We start from the raw sequence: 18,885 nt of genomic DNA, 5'->3' as shown, positions 1-18,885 counted from the left end.
TTTCTTTACGTATTAAGTATTTGATACGACACGAAAACCTTTTAATGGTAATAAAATATTTTACATAAATTCTTTACACATTTTCTGCGCAAAATCGTATGTGATTGAAAGGAAAGAAAGGGAGGATTTTGCTAAGCAGTGGAACGCTATGTACAAACATGCAATAAAGTGGATAAAGTACCTATTTGAAAACCGTTTTTTGCCATTTGGCTACGGAACCCCAAAAAGGCTTTTTGCGATCAATGCTGAACGCGGTCGCACTCGGTGGTAGCTAATCGCGGTATCATAAAATAAAAAAAATCATTAGATTTTTCAAATTCTGATGGCAGAAATGTGCTTTGAAACATTTAAGCATAGGCAAGTAACATTGAAAATCGGTTTGTACTATCAGAGAACTTGATTCCTATGCAAATCGGGGACCTGAGTAGTTTGGTTGCGTTACGTCAAACCCAGCTGACAGATCACAATTAACATTGAATTGACATATTCGACCAAATAACGTTGGTCTGTCAATTGCATAGGAATCAACTTCCTCGATGGTACAATAAACAAAAAAAAAATATTTGCGTCCTATTTCGACAGCAACTATGCATTATGTCTGTCATTATATAAATAGTTTTTTGGCCGAAACGTTTATTTTATCAATTATAAACCTTTGATTCCATTTTTTACACTATAATATTATAATTAACGACTTACTATTCAGTAGACTTAAGTCTAAACAATTTAGTGCTATCTAGTGTTCCATGCACAGAAACTCGCTCTCGTCACAGAATATATATTAGTAGTACCACTCTCGTGTTAAATCGTGTTTTTGGCGTTACGACGTGTATTTGCTTTTATTCGGCTGGTGCAGTCACACGTAATTCCCTCAATCCACTCTGTCAACTGCGCCAACTCACAACCACATCACAACTGTCTATAGTTTGTGCGTTTTATGATGATATGGGTGACACATTATAATTGACAATAGTAAGATAATTTAAAAATATCGAATCACTTCGTAAAGGAATTGCAATCGAAATTATCGATTTCGTACTGACGCTTAAGAGTGGCGCCGGCGATTTAAAATGGCCGCCCTTTTTATCGATTTGATTTCGATTCAACAGTGTCAATCTCTATTGGCATAAGTTCCATTTCATGCATCTGACATTTTTCAAATATTTTCGTAACAATAATTTTCACAGTTAAAATTTATAATTTTATATTAATAAGTTAGCATTTAGCAACTTTTCATTTTTATTCATTTACAATTAAGTATAGGAAACATTTGTTTTTGTAGATGATATATAATTTATTACATTTTGATTTTTTTAGTTTTCTTGTAAAAAAACCCGTAGCAAGGAATATGAGAAGTGTCACCCATATCATCTTAAAACGCACAAACTATAATTGCGAGGATTACCGCGTTAGGGTAAGTTCAGACCGCAACGCCACGAGTAGATGCATTTCCAAATTTATATGGATTTGACAGATTTTCAAGACGTCTCACACAATTGAAATCTGTCAAATCAATACAAATTTAGAAATGCATCTACGCATCACGTTGCGGTCCGAATTGACCCTTATGGGTTTATGTGTATGCGGAACGTTTAGTTTCTTTCTATATTTAATCAAAAGGTAGGTAAGTAAAAATAATAATAAAGACGGTGTAATTAGAAATCATTACGAATATTTTCATTGCGAGAGTTTGTCTGACTATCTGTCTGTCTGCTGCCTCTACACAGCGAAACCAGTGAAGCGATTTTGTGTGTGAGTGTGGAGATACTTTGAGTCCCGGAAAACTTTCCCGGGATACTTTTGTCCCGGAAAATGTACGGTTTCCGTGCGATAAACGAATTTTGGCGCAACGGAGTTGCAGGCGTCGTCTAGTTATAATATGAAGACATTGTTTGAAGGCGCGCGGCTAATCTCATCGTAATCAAGTACGATAATATTATGTTTCGGCTACGCGCGGAAATTGAGACTCCTGGGAAACAAACGTGGAATCCCTGTACTAACCCTTTAGTTGCGCGTCCATGTTGAATGCGAGTAGCAGGAGATCGGCCATCTTAGCGTTCATTGAGAGAGGTCTGTGTCCAGCAGTGGACGAATATAGGCTGATTTGATTACATATTTTGATATTATATATTTTTAATAGTAAGTATGCCGTGTTACCCAAAATATGTGTGGCACTCGTCTCGAGGACTGCCGCGGTAAAGGTATATAGCATAACATTTTTATCAACTTATGCAATTATTATAATTCGCATATGTCTAGACGCATGCACACAAGTCTGCCGAACTGAAACGACGTTAGATGATGCACGGCAACGCCGCATTGAAGTGGGGAGTGTTAGATTTATTTTCGTTACGGAATTTCTTGATTCGGTCTCCGCGCTCAAGCATGCGATAAAAGCTTTGCAATAGCTTAAAAATATATGTGCAAAGTTTCATAATAATCTCTTGATTAATTTTCCCGTGATAAACAAACTGACATTGGCATTATATAATATTATCAGTACGATAATGAAAAAAAAAGTCATAAAACGATATCATCCGAGGCAATCAATTCAAGTGATTGCATATTTCATCTCCGAAACCATTTAGAGCTGGGACTGAATGCGACTGAAGAATGAGATGTGTTCTAGTGAATCGTTACGAAATGATGAGTTATCATTAGAGTCCAGTACGTTGCTCAAAAATATTTATAAAAATACGTGTGGCACTCGGGGACTGCCGCGGTAAAGCTATTTCATAGTATTTTTGCATTAACTTATGCAATAACAATTCGCATACGTGTAGCCGCAGGCACACTAGCAACGTGCCGATTTCCGTCACAGCGGTGCGGCGCGGCGTTGCGTTCATCATCATCCGTAACGAAAACAACTTAATCCCCTGGGTTAGGTTTTTCCATTACGGCATTCCTTGCTCGTGATATAAGCTATGCTATAGCTCAAACATGTTTCGTAATGTTATAATGATCTGCAAAAAATACAACCAGCTGCACTCCGTGAGTGCCGGCAGATGCGAAAACGAAACGTCAGGCACAATTATTCATTTTCGCTCCACATCAAGTACAGCGGGGAATAATAATAAGCGAAGCGAGCCCCAGTATATCCCACAACCTGTATATTTTGTGGTACACCTTACGAGAAAAACTATCACGCTTTTTTTATGAAATAAGGGGGCAAACGAGCAAACGGGTAACCTGATGGAAAGCAATTTCCGTCGCCCGTGGACACTCGCAGCATCAGAAGAGCTGCAGGTGCGTTGCCGGCCTTTTAAGAGGGAATAGGGTAATAGGGGAGGGTAGGGATGGGAAGGGAAGGGAATAAGGGAGGGTAGGGAAGGGAATAGGCTAGGGGATTGGGCCTCCGGCAAACTCACTCACTCGGCGAAACACAGCGCAAACGCTGTTTCACGCCGGTTTTCTGTGAGAACGTGGTATTTCTCCGGTGGAGCCGGCCCATTCGTGCAGAAGCATGGCTCTCCCACGTATAAAACTTGATTTGTGCTTTACCATGGCAATTTTTATTGACATGTAGATATTATATGTTATTACATACACCGCTTCCTGATAAGGTGCCAGATAGGCTTATTTGACAGATCTTCCATACTCTATGTGTCAAGTTAAGTGTTGGATAGCCTTATCAGGAAGTGGTGAAACAGGCCCTTACTGAAATAATAACGAAATATATTCAAAAATAAAATAAAATAATTTTATGAATGAAATCTCTGATATCTACAGAATTTTTCACTTGTAGCGAAATCCGTAGCAGTGCTACGTCACTTGTCTCGTAGCCTGTAGCAGATGTGCTACGCGTCGTAGAGGCGCTACGCCAAATAAAGTGAAACATTGGGTTAGGTTTGGCATTGTCCTGCACGTTTCCTGCACCTTTTAGGGTTCCGTACCGAAAGGGTAAAAACGGGCCCCTTTTACGTGGGAGAGCCATGCTTCGGCACGAATGGGCCGGTTTGACCGGATAAATACCACGTTCTCACAGAAAACCGGCGTGAAACAGCGCTTGCGCTGTGTTTCGCCGAGTGATTGAGTTTACCGGAGGCCCAATCCCCTAACCCCTACCCTATTCCCTTCCCTACCCTCAACTATTCCCTTCCCTTCCCTTCCCTACCCTCCCTATTACCCTATTCCCTCTTAAAAGGCCGGCAACGAACTTGCAGCTCTTCTGATGCTGCGAGTGTCCATGGGCGATGGAAGTTGCTTTCCACCAGGTGACCCGTTTGCTCGTTTGCCCCCTTATTTCATAAAAAAAAAAATACTAAGACTTCGCTATCTGTCTGTCCATCTCTCTGTCAGCAGGCTATATCTCAAAACCGCTATCTAGCTATAGCGGTTTTAGAGATACAGCCTACTGACCGCTGACTTCTGAAATTTTCACAGATTGTGTATTTCTGTTGCTGCTACAACAACAAATACTAAAAACAAATTAAAATTAATAATGAAGGGGGGCTTCATACAAGGAACGTGATTTTTGGTTTTTTTTGCTCGATTTCAATAATAGTAACAATGAGACACTTGAAATTTTTATAATATCCTTTATTAATAATTTTAATAATTAAAAATAATATTGAAATAAAATAAAAAATGAGGGGGCTCCCATACAAAAACACAATTTGTGGCTTACTTTGGCTCTTTAACGGTACGGAACCCTTCGTGCGCGAGTCCGACTCGCACTTAGCCGATTTTTTTTTTGCAGCATACATCTTAACGAATAACCAGTAGCGCATACAATGTACATAGAACCATTCAAAATGTGTGAACCTGACCTTTAGCCCGGGCGCGCACTAGCGGCCAAGCCGCAGCGGCCAGGTCGCGACGGCCATCGAAAGTATGGTATGACCGCTGGCCGCCGTGCGGCCAGGTGCGCGTGGTCTATGGCGGTTTCATACTAAGGTATCTATCTCGATGGCCGTCGCGACAAGGGCCGCTGCGGTTTGGCCGTTAGTGCGCGCCCGGCTAAAGGAGCTTCCTCACCGAGAGCGCGTCTTATGTAACATGGATACGACTTTGAGCATTACATTACAGTACCACCTCCCTGACTGACAAGCATTCGCGTGTAATGTAATATTATAAATTCGACTTTGATCCTATAGCAAGCTAACTTCACTGTCATGTAGTATTGCAGCATTGATGTTACAAGTTTTATCAAGATATTACACATTGCATCATTACAAGGTGCGCATTGTAATGTTCGGTTCGGTCCTCTCTTATTTTACTACAATACAAATAAATCATGTTGGCTGAATACCTAAAGCTAGCATCCGAATCTTTCCTATCAAATCAATACAAGCATTACTCTAGAGTCTTGTAGACCGTGAAAAACATACAAGGAGTATTTTAGCCTGTGTGGAGTATTTTATAGGAGCCTGTCCTTAGAAATCAATACAAGTATAAGGTACAAGTTGGAAGCCGGCTACATGAAGCGGCAGCAGACGACGTGTCGTCGCGACACTACTGGTTTTAATATTTCTATGCAAGGGCGTCGCCAAGGGGGGGGGGGGGGGGCAAAGAGGGGCAGCTGCCCCCCCCCCCCCCCAGAGTTTCTAAAATAGTTGCCAAATATAATGCAAACAACGACCACTATAAATTAAAATCTGATAATTAAAAAAAAAAAATACAATGTTATTATAACTTATTTACAAGTTTTTTATTGCATAGTCAAGAGCTCGTGCTCGTAGCTTACACATTGGACTCTGTACTGGCACAGAATATATATTTATATAGTACTAAGATACTGTTTTTTTCAATCGCTGTAGATGTAAGGCTCGTAGTACAAGTGAAAACCTTCATGTGCTGTCAACTTTACCTACAATTCATACCTACTTTTCTCATTCGTAGAGAATGAGAAAAGTATGAATTGTAGTAGGTAAAGTCAACTTGCCCCCCCCTGCGCCATCGGCTGGCGACGCCCTTGTTTCTATGAATAAGCGCGGGCGCGCACTAGCGGCCAAGCGGGCAAGCAACCTTCGTATGAAACCGCCATAAACGACGCGCACCTGGCCGCAACGCGACCTGCGGCCACACCATACTTTCGATGGCCGCCGCGGCCTGGTCGCTAGTGCGCGCCCAGGCTAAGGCCTGTATAAATAGTCAGTACTCAAGATGCGACCCGGTCTCAAGACGCGGTTCAGCTCTGTGATTGGTCCAAATTATGATAGCCAACCAATCACAGAGCCTGAACCATGTCTTGAGACGGAGATGCTTCTTGAGTACTGACTATTTATACCGGCCTAAGTGTCGCTAGCTTCGTGTCGTAGCTGCGGAGGGTGTTTCATATAAAATACATACAAACCGGTAGTGTCGCGACGACATGTCGTTTGCAGTTGTCGCGTGTCGCTCGTTTCCAAATAGTATAGAATATCCGTATAAATTCGGATATTTCCAATTCTGGCATTCACTAACAAGCGCCAATTATCTCGTCTATCGTTTATTTGATGTATACGGTCCGCACCGTACACATTGCTCGGCCAAACGTAAATTCGACCATGGTTATTAAGACTAGAGATCGCCCAATAGTCGATATTCGACCTTACTTGCAACGACATTAGGACAGCTACCTATATTTTGTACAAAATATTGACTTCTCTCTGTAATTTTTCTAGTAATAGTGTCGTAGTGTTACACACACTACGACACTATTACTAGAAAATTTTTTTTTTTTTTAAATTTAAAAAACCGTTTTATTTGTTAAAAATATATATAGGGAATGTTATTATTCGACAAATTTACTATTCGAATAATTCGAATATTATTCGAATAATTAAAAAAAATTGAAAAATTCAGAAAACTCTGAACAAAAGTAACAAAAAAACTTCGTACAACCATGTACAACCTATTTTGTTAATACTACGAAGTAAGCAATTCAAATTTTTACTATTATCAACATAAATCTTTGTAAATGACATAGTTAATTTTTATCGTCAAACACTTTAAAAATGTTTATTTTAAGGTTACAGCTGGGCAATAAAAGAAAGGCTGTAAAGTGTAACCCGTTTTCGATCGTAGCACCTTTTACTTTTCTTATGTGATTATGCTTGAAAAAAGTCAATGGATACAGATCGTAAGCAACCATTACTGACGATACTGAAATCCATGACTGAAAGGGGTTTATAATATCTTAGTTTTCATGTCTTTAGGCAAAATCGTTATTTTGCCAAAAAACATGCAAATGAATTTATTAGACGTTTCTAAAACATGATCAACGGCGACGATGAATGGTCGTATACTCATTAGTTAGACTAAAAAGATTTTTGTATATTATAATATTATCATTAAAGATGTAGAATATTCATAAATAATATTATTTTTCCGAAATTAACTTAATTATGTTCTTATTCCATGTTAATTGTATGTTTGATAGCATTTTAAACAAAAATAAAAAATATTTTTACTATTCGAATTATTCGAAAAATAATTCGCCTAGTATTCGAATAATAAAATCGTCGAATATTCGAATAAAACGAGCATTCGAATATTCGAATAACATACGGTACGGTGCGGACGTATACATTTAAAATAATATTAGCTCGATGCACTCCTTCACCATATAAACTATAACTGTGCGAAATTTCATGCACCTACGTTTCCCCATTTTTCGTAAAAAGGGTTACAAAGTTTTTCTCTCACGTATTAATATATAGATATCTGCTATAATTATAATGGTAAATTACTTTTATATTAAACTATAAAGTTACAAGAATAACATATTTATCTACACTAATATGTACATCCATACAAATATTATTAAATGTGAAAGTGTGTCTGTCTGTCTGTTATCTCTTCACGCCCAAACCACTGAATCGATTTTGCTGAAATTTGGCATGGAGATACTTTTAGTCCCGGGAAAGGACATAGGATACTTTTTATCCCGGAAAAAATACGCTTCCCGCGCGATACACTAATTTTGGCGCAACGGTGTTGCGGACGTCATCTAGTTATAAAATATAATATTACTAGCTGTCCCGGCAAACATTGTTTTGCCATATAAAGTGTTTCGCCCGTATTATTTTATTGAAGTGACTAAATAAGTATGTCACCATGGCGACGTCCGTCGCGTCGCCATCCCGTCGCACAAACAGTGGTCGCCGTCAGTCTCGAGTTGTGATAATTTACTATTATTTATTCAACAAATGCACTTATCATAATATTACTACGCGAACGAAAAACTTTGTAACCCTTTTTACGAAAAATGGGGAAACGTAGGTGCATGAAATTTTGCACAGTTATAGTTTATATGGTGAAGGAGTGCATCGAACTAATATTATTTTGAAATTATATTTTTATCATACATTTTTTTAACAAATAAAACATTACACACACTGCAACACACACACATGAGAAATGACAGATTTTTGTGTGACAAGCCTATACATTACGAATTATACTCTTTTATTTATGGTCGAAGTCTGTTGACAACAAGTTGACAAATTGAAAATGGCTTTTAGTTTTTTTTTTATTGAATCTAAGATACTATTAGACAATGCTTACACGGCCAGTCTGAGATCAGCTAAGTCCCAGAGACAAGAATAAAAAAATATATATAATAAAGTCAACATTTTTTACAAAATATAGCTGTAGTAGTCCTAATGTCATTGAAACTAAGGTCGAATTTCGACCATTGGGCGATCTCTAGTCAATATGAAAAGTTGACACGGGGAAGAACACAGGCTATTTTTGCGGGAAAATGAATGGTTCCCGCAAAATTTATTTTTTACGTGGAAAATCCAGTTATATACAACAAAGTTATTAAAATACTAGCTGTCCCGGCAAACGTTGTTTTGCCCATATTATTAAAATATAAACAAGATTTTTCGTCCGTCTTTAAAATTGAACTATAAAAAATTTATAAACGAACGCATTAGCTAAAGTAGGACATATTTATTCAAGCAGCGGAGTAATGTTTCAAGTTCATTTCCCACTTGAAATATGTAAGCGGCCTTGAAATGTGCGAGTGCTGTTGTGAGTACAGAGGCGACAAAGCGGCGAACATCATAATATTAATACGCGAACGAAAAACTTTGTAACCCTTTTTACGAAAAATGGGGAAACGTAGGTGCATGAAATTTTACACAGTTATAGTTTATATGGTGAAGGGGTGCATCGAGCTGATATTATTTTGAAATTATGCTTTTATCATACATTTTTTTTAACAAATAAAACATTACACACACTACAACACACACACATGAGAAATGACAGATTTTTGAGTGACAAGCCTATACATACGAATTATACTCTTTTATTTATGGTTGAAGTCTGTTGACAACAAGTTGACAAATTGAAAATGGATTATAGTTTTTTTATTGAATCTAAAATACTAAATTAGACAATGCTTACACGGCCAGTCTGAGATCAGCTAAGTCCCAGAGACAAGATTTGAAAAAAAAAATGATAAAGTCAATATTTGTTAACAAAATATAGGTAGTAATCCTAATGTCGTTGAATCTAAGGTCGAATTTCGACCATTGGGCGATCTCTAGTACAAAGTAAAATAATATTATGTATAGAAAAAATACTGTAAGTAAAAAAATATTGGTGTGTCGTAATAATAAAGATAATATTAATATTATTATCACCTACAGCCCTTGATACAGATGAAACTTACTATTACTTATAGCTATATTTCGACATTCGATTTATTCTAGATTCTAGATTTCGTGTTGTGTCAAAATTCCTTTCTCATGTAGCTGTAGGTACAAATTTAGTCCAGTGCATATTAATTTCAAAATACATAAAGCAATAATGTTAGCTAATTTGTGCAAGGCCTCACATTGCCTACCATTTTTGTAAAAAAATTGAAAATAAAGAAGATGTGATCAAAAGTAGGCTTAACTTTTTAAACCAATATAATAATATGAATGATATATTATACGAGCACATACGAGTATTATAATAATTATATCATTAATATTATTATATTGGTTTAAAAAGTTAAGCCTACTTTTGATCACATCTTCTTTATTTTCAATTTTTTTACAAAAATGATAAGAACCTAAGTTGTTGCAAATTACCCCCCAAGAGTGCATATGAATTCAGCCTTACATACTTGAACAAAACGCATAATTACCGCGTTTATTAGCGCGACTGAGTGGCGTTTCGTGGCCTACGCGGAAACCCTTGACCTCGGAATGTAGGTCACGGGGTTTATTGTTAAAAGGGCTATCCGATTTCCACCGCCAGTGGGACTACCTACAAATACGTTTCTGCAATTAAATTTTATGAATGCTAGCTGTTTATTGCGGTTTGGTCCTTTACTGAAGTGTAGGCCTCGAGCAGGCCTGTCCCACTCGCGCCTTTAGGTATCGAGCTGTAAGTACCCCTTTAAAGGGGCAGATCACAAGGGACTCACAAGCCAGCGGTGACGCGCGCGCAAAATTTTTTGTCGCATATAGCTAGGTACTGATTTAACCGCTGTGACAGAATCGTTATTAATCTGATAAATATGAACAATTGAAAAAAGTCAAAGAAATATTTTAATAAAGTAATTTAAGACTTTAAATTAAAAAAAAAAGATTTAAAAAAATACACAAACATGACAAATAAACCAATTTGTTACTAATAAACCGCATACTACACATAAATAAACACAAGTTACTATGTTTAAGTTGTAAAAAATTCTTGACCAGCTCCTACACTATAATCGAATATATAAAACGTATATCATAAAATATACGTTGGGTTACTAAAATTTGATTATTACTATAAAAAAGTTTGCTATTAGTAGTTAAAGTAATTAAAAGTAGATTATTTTATTTTCTAAAAGGTGACAATCTTGATTTCGTCAGAAAGGGTACCTCTTACGCGATAGAAAGTGAGCGCACATGTAGGCAAATATAATTGTAGGAATTTGAACTTTATAGTATCGCAGCATGAGTTGTTATTTTTTTAAACGAGTTTCATGAGTTGGACTTCTGTTGGTACTACTAATATATATTCTGTGCCTCGAGCGACCTATATATATCGAGTTTCGTAGATAAATTTAAAAAACATAATATATGAAACCAGCTATACCCAACTTACGGCCCACGTGAATCGATAGTTTTGAACAACATATTTTTAAGGTTTCATACCCAAAGGGTACGTTTGTCTGTCCGTCTGTCTGTCTCCAGGCTGTTCTCAAAAACCGCTATAGCTAGACTTCTGAAACCACAGATTATGTGTTTCTGTAGCCGCTACAGAAACATATAATCTGTGGTTTCAGGAGAAACAAAATACAAATACTAAAGATGAAATAAAATTCAAGACGGGCTCTCATACAGCAAACGTGTTTTTTTTTTTCAGATTTCTTTTTTAATAATTAATAATAATTAAATAATGGGATTCCATACAAAAACACAATTTTTTGCCTACTACCAATCTATAACGGTTTTAGCAATTTCTTTTACCTTCTTTATACGTGGGAGAGCCATGCTTCGGCATGAATGGGCCGGCTCGACCGGAGAAATACCACGTTCTAACAGAAAACCGGCGTGAAACAGTGCTTGCGCTGTGTTTCGCCGAGTGAGTGAGTTTACCGGAGGCCCAATCCCCTACCCTATTCCCTTCCTTACCCTCCCCTATTCACTTCCCTTCCCATCCCTACCCTCCCCTATTATCCTATTCCTTCTTAAAAGGCCGGCAACGCACCTGCAGCTCTTCTGATGCAGCGAGTGTCCATGGGCGACGGTAGTTTTTTTTTTTATGAAATAAAGGGGGCAAACGAGCAAACGGGTCATCTGATGGAAAGCAACTTCCGTCGCCCATGGACACTCGCAGCATCAGAAGAGCTGGAGGTGCGTTGCCGGCCTTTTAAGGGGAAATAGGGTAATAGTTGAGGGTAGGGAAGGGAAGTGAATAGGGGAGGGTAGGGAAGGGAATAGGGTAGGGGATCGGGCCTCCGGTAAACTCACTCACTCGACGAAACACAGCGCAAGCGCTGTTTCACGCCGGTTTTCTGTGAGAACGTGGTATTTCTCCGGTCGAGCCGGCCCATTCGTGCCGAAGCATGGCTTTCCATCAGGTGACCCGTTTGCTCGTTTGCCCCCTTATTTCATTAAAAAAAATACTCTATTATATTCGTTGCTGCCTGCGACTCCAAGACTAAACCTGTTTGTGGACCGTATAAAAAAAGGTCTACTTACTACCACTTATACAGTTCTTACAATGCCAGAAATCCATTAACTTTAACAACCGCAGTCATAGAAATTTAATGACTACTTATCCTAATTAAATGAAGAGTTTAAAAGTACATTAAAGACTATAGACTATGTCAAAATCTCCATTAAATTCAAGATGAGTTAAATTCATTTTATAATAATAATATATTCGTGAACTAATAAGTGTTATGGCAGATGGATCGCTCTCGTATCGAGACATTCGACACTTGAATTTTAATGATCGGATGAGCGTGGGATGAGCGGTCGCTTTAACTAGTTATGCTTTTGAGCAAGATTTTTCAATTTGCGTCTTTAAATAGGATAAGTGTACACTCGTACGTGTATGTTTATTTGTTAGGCTCCATACTTTTGTTATCCTTGTGTATACATACATAATAAGTGATTTTTTGTGTTATTTGTGTATTAGTATGTACCGCATGAAATATAAATCCATACTCGTAAAGAAAATGTGTAAACGTATATCTCACTAATTTCTGTATAAGGAATCGCCATGCGAGCCTCAAAATTATATTCGATTTTGATTTTAACGCAGTTTTAATAAAATTTACGGTGAAATACCTAACTTCTGTGTACCTACGCTAAAATAGACAAAATATGCTTTTTTGTCAAAACACATTAAAACAAGTTAGTCCAGGAGGAATCTTCGCATGAGTACCGAAAACTATTCCACCTCATTTTTTTTATGTGACTCTCTTCAAATTGCCCTCCCAATAATATAAATGCACGATGCCATGACGCAACCCGGTGCCATAGAATATAAAAAAATGTCCGGTTGAAAAATAAAAATTCCTTGCAATTGTTTAAACAATTTCGGTTCAAATAATATGGCACCGGGTTGCGCCATGGCAATATGCATATTTATATCATCAGGAGGACAATTTGAAGAGGATCGCATAGGTATGTATAGGTTTGTCACTCAAAAATCTGTCATTTTTCCTAGTAGTAGAGTCGTAGTGTGTGTAACGTTTTATTTGTTAAAAATTAATATGTTAAAAGCATAATTTTAAAATAAAATTAGCTCGATACACTCCTTCACCATATAAACTATAACTGTGCGAAATTTCATGCACCTACGTTTCCCCATTTTTCGTAAAAAGGGTTACAAAGTTTTTCTCTCACGTATTAATATATATATTGGTTAAACTTTTCACTCATAAACCTTATAACTAAAGCAATAATGATCAAATGTACGGAGTTGTACATCAAAAATCATGACCGATATTTGCAGGGATCTGGCGCGGCGCCAACTGTAATTTCTAGTTCCATATACGGCACTCAAATGTCGCTAGTAGGATGAATGTGAAACAGGGATCCCTGCTCAGTCGAACACTACTAACCCTTTGTTTCTATCGGTCCACTGGCCTCGTTGTTTGAAAAACACAGGACTATCACAATCGATGTATAGATTTCTGTGTCACTTGTACTTTTTATGATTTGGGACGAACCGCGATTTTCTGTATGGCAAATTGTTTCTACGTTGTATTGGAATGCGTTGTTCCGTTTTACATACATATTTTGTTATTGACATATTGATTGTTTTGTCGGACGGTGTCTTAACGTACAACGCACCTACTATTAAGGCACAAAAATGTAAAATATGCACTTATTGTAATCGCGACATAGCAAAATAATTATAGTGATATAATTTATATGCAAACTAATTACGAGTTGGACACTTCGGACTGAAGGCGTAATATGTAAGGAAAAAAATGTACATAAATGAAAATAGAGATAATAATATAAAATGATAATATATTGTATCAAGAGAAATATATAATAAGGGTGTATTGATATGTAAAAATATAGCACGGTAGTATAAAAATGTCACAGAGAATTATTAGGAGACAAGGAATGTAAGAAAAAAAAATCAAGCCAATGTAGAAAACATAAAATATTTTTGTAAAAATTGACCTACGTATTACGTACGGGGGAAATAAAATAAAAACGTACAACGCACCATGTGTTGAGATAATAAATGAAATCAAACCACAATCTTACGGTTTGTTTCGATTTTGTGTTTACATAGAACTTCCAGGAGTGAAATACGCACAAAATAATTATAATTCCTTGCCATGACGGCTATTCAACTTTTAGCTTTTTTGGAACATTTTTATTTAAATATCTATATATATAAAACTCAAAGGTGACTGACTGATTGACATAGTGATCTATCAATCAGTCAGTCACCTTTGAGTTTTATATATATAGAAGGTGGTAGCTAACAGAGATAGAAAGGATTTATGGATGGTCCTAAAATGTGGATTGTTTTACTTGTAGGACAAACATAAATTATAAAACTATGCCCAACTATTACGGGCAAATATGCCCGTTTTCACCAACAACACCTAAAATTTAGGTGCCCCTTAAGCCAATATAAGGGGCACCTAACGTCAGTTTTGTTTCAATAATTTAGGGGATGAATTGACAATCCCGTAACTCTTAGGTGACGTATATCACTACATAGAATAACATAAAGTCGCTTTTTCTGTCCACATGTCCCTTTGTTCCCTTTAATTGCGGTTTTCTTTAATAGATAGAGTGATTAAAGGGGAAGGCTTGTGGTAAATATGAAGATATTTATGGGAGTTCGCTATTTTACAAGTAAAATATCAGACGACCATTCGATAACAGATTCATTGTCAAGGCAACCGTCATCTAACGTCGTCGTCGTTGCCACATACGTCACCTAAGTGTTACGGGGTCGTCAATTCATCCCCTAAATTATAAGGGTCACCTAATGGTTTGACGGATGAATCGCATAATAGGTTGTTTTAATCAAAATATACGTCACCTAAGTTTTACGGGCTTGTCAATTCATCCCCTAAATTATAATGGTTTAGGTGTCACTTAAACGTCGGTGAAAACAAAACTTGCGTTAGGTGCCCCTTATATTCGCTTAAGGGTCACCTAAATTTTAGGTGTCGTTGGTGAAAACGGGCATAACCTACCAATATCTGCTGCTTAGGGTTCCGTTTTAGGATACAGTAGTCAACCAAGTTTTGTTGATTACAGAACCCTAAAACAGTTAAAAAACAAAAAATTAGCTTGTAAGTAATCACCAAAAAAATGTTCTAGGGCTCCCTGACCACGACTGTCACTGAACAACTAAATCTATATAATTTTCATACGATTCCAGGCTGTACATACAATAAATTAATGCTCACGTACACGCGTTTAATGTTTATGTATAACATTACGAGTAATTTTACAAAACCGTTTTCGATTAAATCCGTAGCAGTTTCAATTTGTAATGAGAAACGACTATAGTTGTTCTCGTATGCGATACGTGCGCCATTGTTTTTAACCGACTTCCAAAAAGGAGGAGGTTATATGTTCGGCTGTGGATATATTTTTTTTTATTTGTGTATGTTCAACGATTACTCCGCCGTTTGTGAACCGATTTTCGAAATTTTTGTTTTGTTGTATTAGTTTCACTCCAATTTGGTACCATGTTCACAAAATTGGTTACCTGATGAGGGGATCCATGAGTAATCGAGGAAACTCCTGGAAATTTATATGGAAACATATGGTGATTTTGGTTTTATAAGAAGCATCCTAAGCACATGCTACCAAAACGCAAGATTTTGCACCGAGGTATACTATGGTTCCGAAGATACTAACAGAACTCCGGATTACTTATAAATACAAGTTTGGGGGCTTAGGCGCTGTTTTAAGAACTGAAAGCATATGCTACTCTGCAAATTACATTCATCATCATCATCATCATTACCACGTCAGGGTCACCAATGTCACCAAAATTAAACATAACAAACTCAGCCTTAACTCCAGAGCGTAAGGCACACATTTGACATTACTTCTGAGAAGTAAGCTGCTTCGATAAAGTAACATGCATGTCTCACTTCCATACAAAGTAATATAAACTGCGCGAAATTGCCGAGATATTATTTACCTACTATTCTGGAAAACAACCTAATTTCAAGCTTATGCGTTGCGTTTAGCGTTCATTAGTACAATAACTGTCTGCCGTCTCGCTTTAATCTGTCAAGCGAGCGGCGCGGGGCCGGGCGCACACTAGCGGCCGAGCCGCAGCGGCCATCGAGATAGTCATAGATACCATAATATGCAACCAACCAATGCACCTGGGGCATAATTCTCAGGATGTGAGAAAAGTTCACCTTCGAATAAAATACCAAATTATGAGATTTTTACGAGCGTAACACAGTTTGTGTATTCTCAAAACTTCACATTCAAATATTTCATGCAAAGATCGCTCGAGTCAAACGAGTGGGACCGGTTATAGATCCGAATTCGTACACCACATGTGGCCGCTTGGGAGTGGAAGCGTTCGAGACCGGTTTCCTGCACGATATAATTTGTTGCGAATAGTTTGTGTATTCTCAAAACACTCGAAATATTTCGTGTAAAGATCGCTCGAGTCATACAACTTACAAGTGCTAGGGACCGGTAGATGTCCGAATTCGTACACAAATTCACCTCCTATTGGTGGATATGTAGCAAAGTAGTTGTCAAATAAATATATTCGTGCTTGTGTTTCTTTTACGATATAATTCCCTACTTATAAGTTAATGTGTTTAAAAGAAACCATTTATAATTTCGTTAAATTAGAGTAGCTTGTACAAATGTATATTCTGTGGAGTTTCTGAATTAGACTATTAAAATTTTATCAGAACTTTTGTTCTATTATGTAGTTTATATACGTTTTAGGATAATTACGTTTATTATAATATGGGAACTAATTTTTTGAGCGGTCATTTAAATATTTGAGATGTTATTATGATCAGTTTAAAAAATATTGAGCAGTTATTTAATTTTATGGCGGTTGATTAATTATTGCGACTGTAAAACATGGACAGTAATAAAAAAATAATTGGGCAGTCCAATAACTGAATGAGAGATAAAAATGATGGAATGAGCGGTTCGATAACGACTTAACAGAAGGCCTACTTAACCACGGATACCGTAGCGGGGGGACGGGGGGAGCGTGCTGCAGCAGCAGCCGGCGACCGTCTTACTTTCGCTTTATAACGGTACGGAACCCTCCATGGGCGAGTTCGACTCGCACTTGGCCGATTTTATTATTTTTTATTATAATAATAATAAAATATAATATTATAAACAATGAGGTATATAATATATATACCTCATTCGTAACCACTCATTCATTAATTTTTACCGCTCATTTAATTATTTTACTGTTCAATAATGTTATCAATGATCTGTTTCATTATTTTTTATAACTCATTTTTATTTACTTTACTGCTTAGTTTTAACTGCTAAACTAGTTATTACACGTGCTATTTATAATTTTTAACTTACCAAACCTGCAATTTACAACTGCCCCTTTAAATAAGTGCCTTATAATATTAATATTTAATACAATAAATAAGTACATCTTCTTATCTTCATTAATTATTTAAAATTCTCGTGTCCTTACTCCTCCGAAACGGTTTTACTGATCATACTCCTATTAATCCTTCGATCGTGGATTCTTGGAAATCTATTGTTATTCTATTGTGTCTCGCTCAGCGGTGAGCTTGTAATAAGATACGTAGAATAATATAGTGTATTAATTATTCTACGTATAGTACGCGATAGTTTACTAGGTAACTAAAAAGAGTGAAATTATTCATCATCATTTTGAAAATAATTACAACTAGCATTGAGCCAACGCCCTCAGATTCATATCAAATACCCTTTGGGCTGCAGTATTGGGAAATAGCTGCCAATAGTAACGCGGTATGGAAAATAGTGACACGTATATTATGTGACGAATAAAAAAAATCGCATAAATCGAATTTAACGCCAAAAAGTCGTTTTCTACGAGCTAGATTTGAATATAGCTCAATAGATAGCTTTGTCCACACTGTGCCATTTTCTGTTTGTCAAGGGGATGCGTCATAGCGCAGTCAACAGCGAACGTGAGGCATGCCCGCGACGCATGCCCTCTGACCGTATCCAAAACTTTCGCTTTGTTATTAAAAATGACAGTTGGCATAGCGTTCGTTGACGCATTCAATTATTGAATGCGCCAAAACGAAAGTTGAATGAAAGAACATGACGAAAATTGAAAACGAAAGCGCACAGTGTAGACATAGCTATAGATATGCTATTATTATCAGAGTTTTTGAAATGATTTCAAAGTGGTTCAATCCGATGTCGGCGTACGAGAAAAAGATACACCTCCCTTGCTACCTCTTTGGTTAATCTAACCAGACTATTTTATACTTATAGGTATTTGTCGTCCATAGTTATTTGTACTGCACACTGTTTCAAATCAATGCGGACAATCAGCTCGACTGAAAGCTCAAAGCGGCTTTGGTTACACAACCAGCTAACTTTGGTTTACGGCTAAACGGAACTAAGCCAGTGGTTTTGCGTTAAATAATTAAGCTAGTATTGGTAAACCTAATCGGCAACTAAATATCTTGGATTCTACAGTAGATACTTCGTCCTACTACACATTGTACAGGTGATAACGGAGTAAATAAAAATCGGCTAAGTGCGAGTCGGACTCGCGCACAAAGGGTTCCGTACCGTTATAGAGCAAAAGTAAGCCACAAATTATGTTTTTTGTATGGGAGCCCCCATAATTTTTTAATTTTATTTTAATATTATTGTTAATTATTAAATTACACATATAATAAAAGATTTTATAAAAATTTCAAGTGTCTAGTTGTTATATTATTATTAAAATCGAGCAAAAAAAGTAAAAAAAAATTACGTTTCATGTATGGAAACCTCCCTT

At 37.0% G+C, this 18,885-nt stretch overlaps 1 long non-coding RNA gene across 1 annotated transcript in view; it reads right to left on the bottom strand.

The window, feature by feature from the left end:
- Nucleotides 1-18,234, bottom strand: part of LOC121738914 — a 39,949-nt gene extending 21,715 nt beyond the window's left edge. The window contains exons 1-3 of the long non-coding RNA XR_006037360.1: nt 18,223-18,234; nt 3,548-3,657; nt 530-532 (exon numbers count right to left, since the gene is read on the bottom strand). This is a non-coding gene — a long non-coding RNA (uncharacterized LOC121738914). The remainder of the gene's footprint in view (nt 1-529; nt 533-3,547; nt 3,658-18,222) is intronic.
- Nucleotides 18,235-18,885: the final 651 nt, after the last annotated feature.

Source organism: Aricia agestis, chromosome Z (assembly GCF_905147365.1).
Source record: "Aricia agestis chromosome Z, ilAriAges1.1, whole genome shotgun sequence".
In the NCBI taxonomy this organism is placed as follows: domain Eukaryota; kingdom Metazoa; phylum Arthropoda; class Insecta; order Lepidoptera; family Lycaenidae; genus Aricia; species Aricia agestis.
Note: the sequence above shows the minus strand (reverse complement) of the source record. Positions and strands in the feature narration are given on the sequence as shown.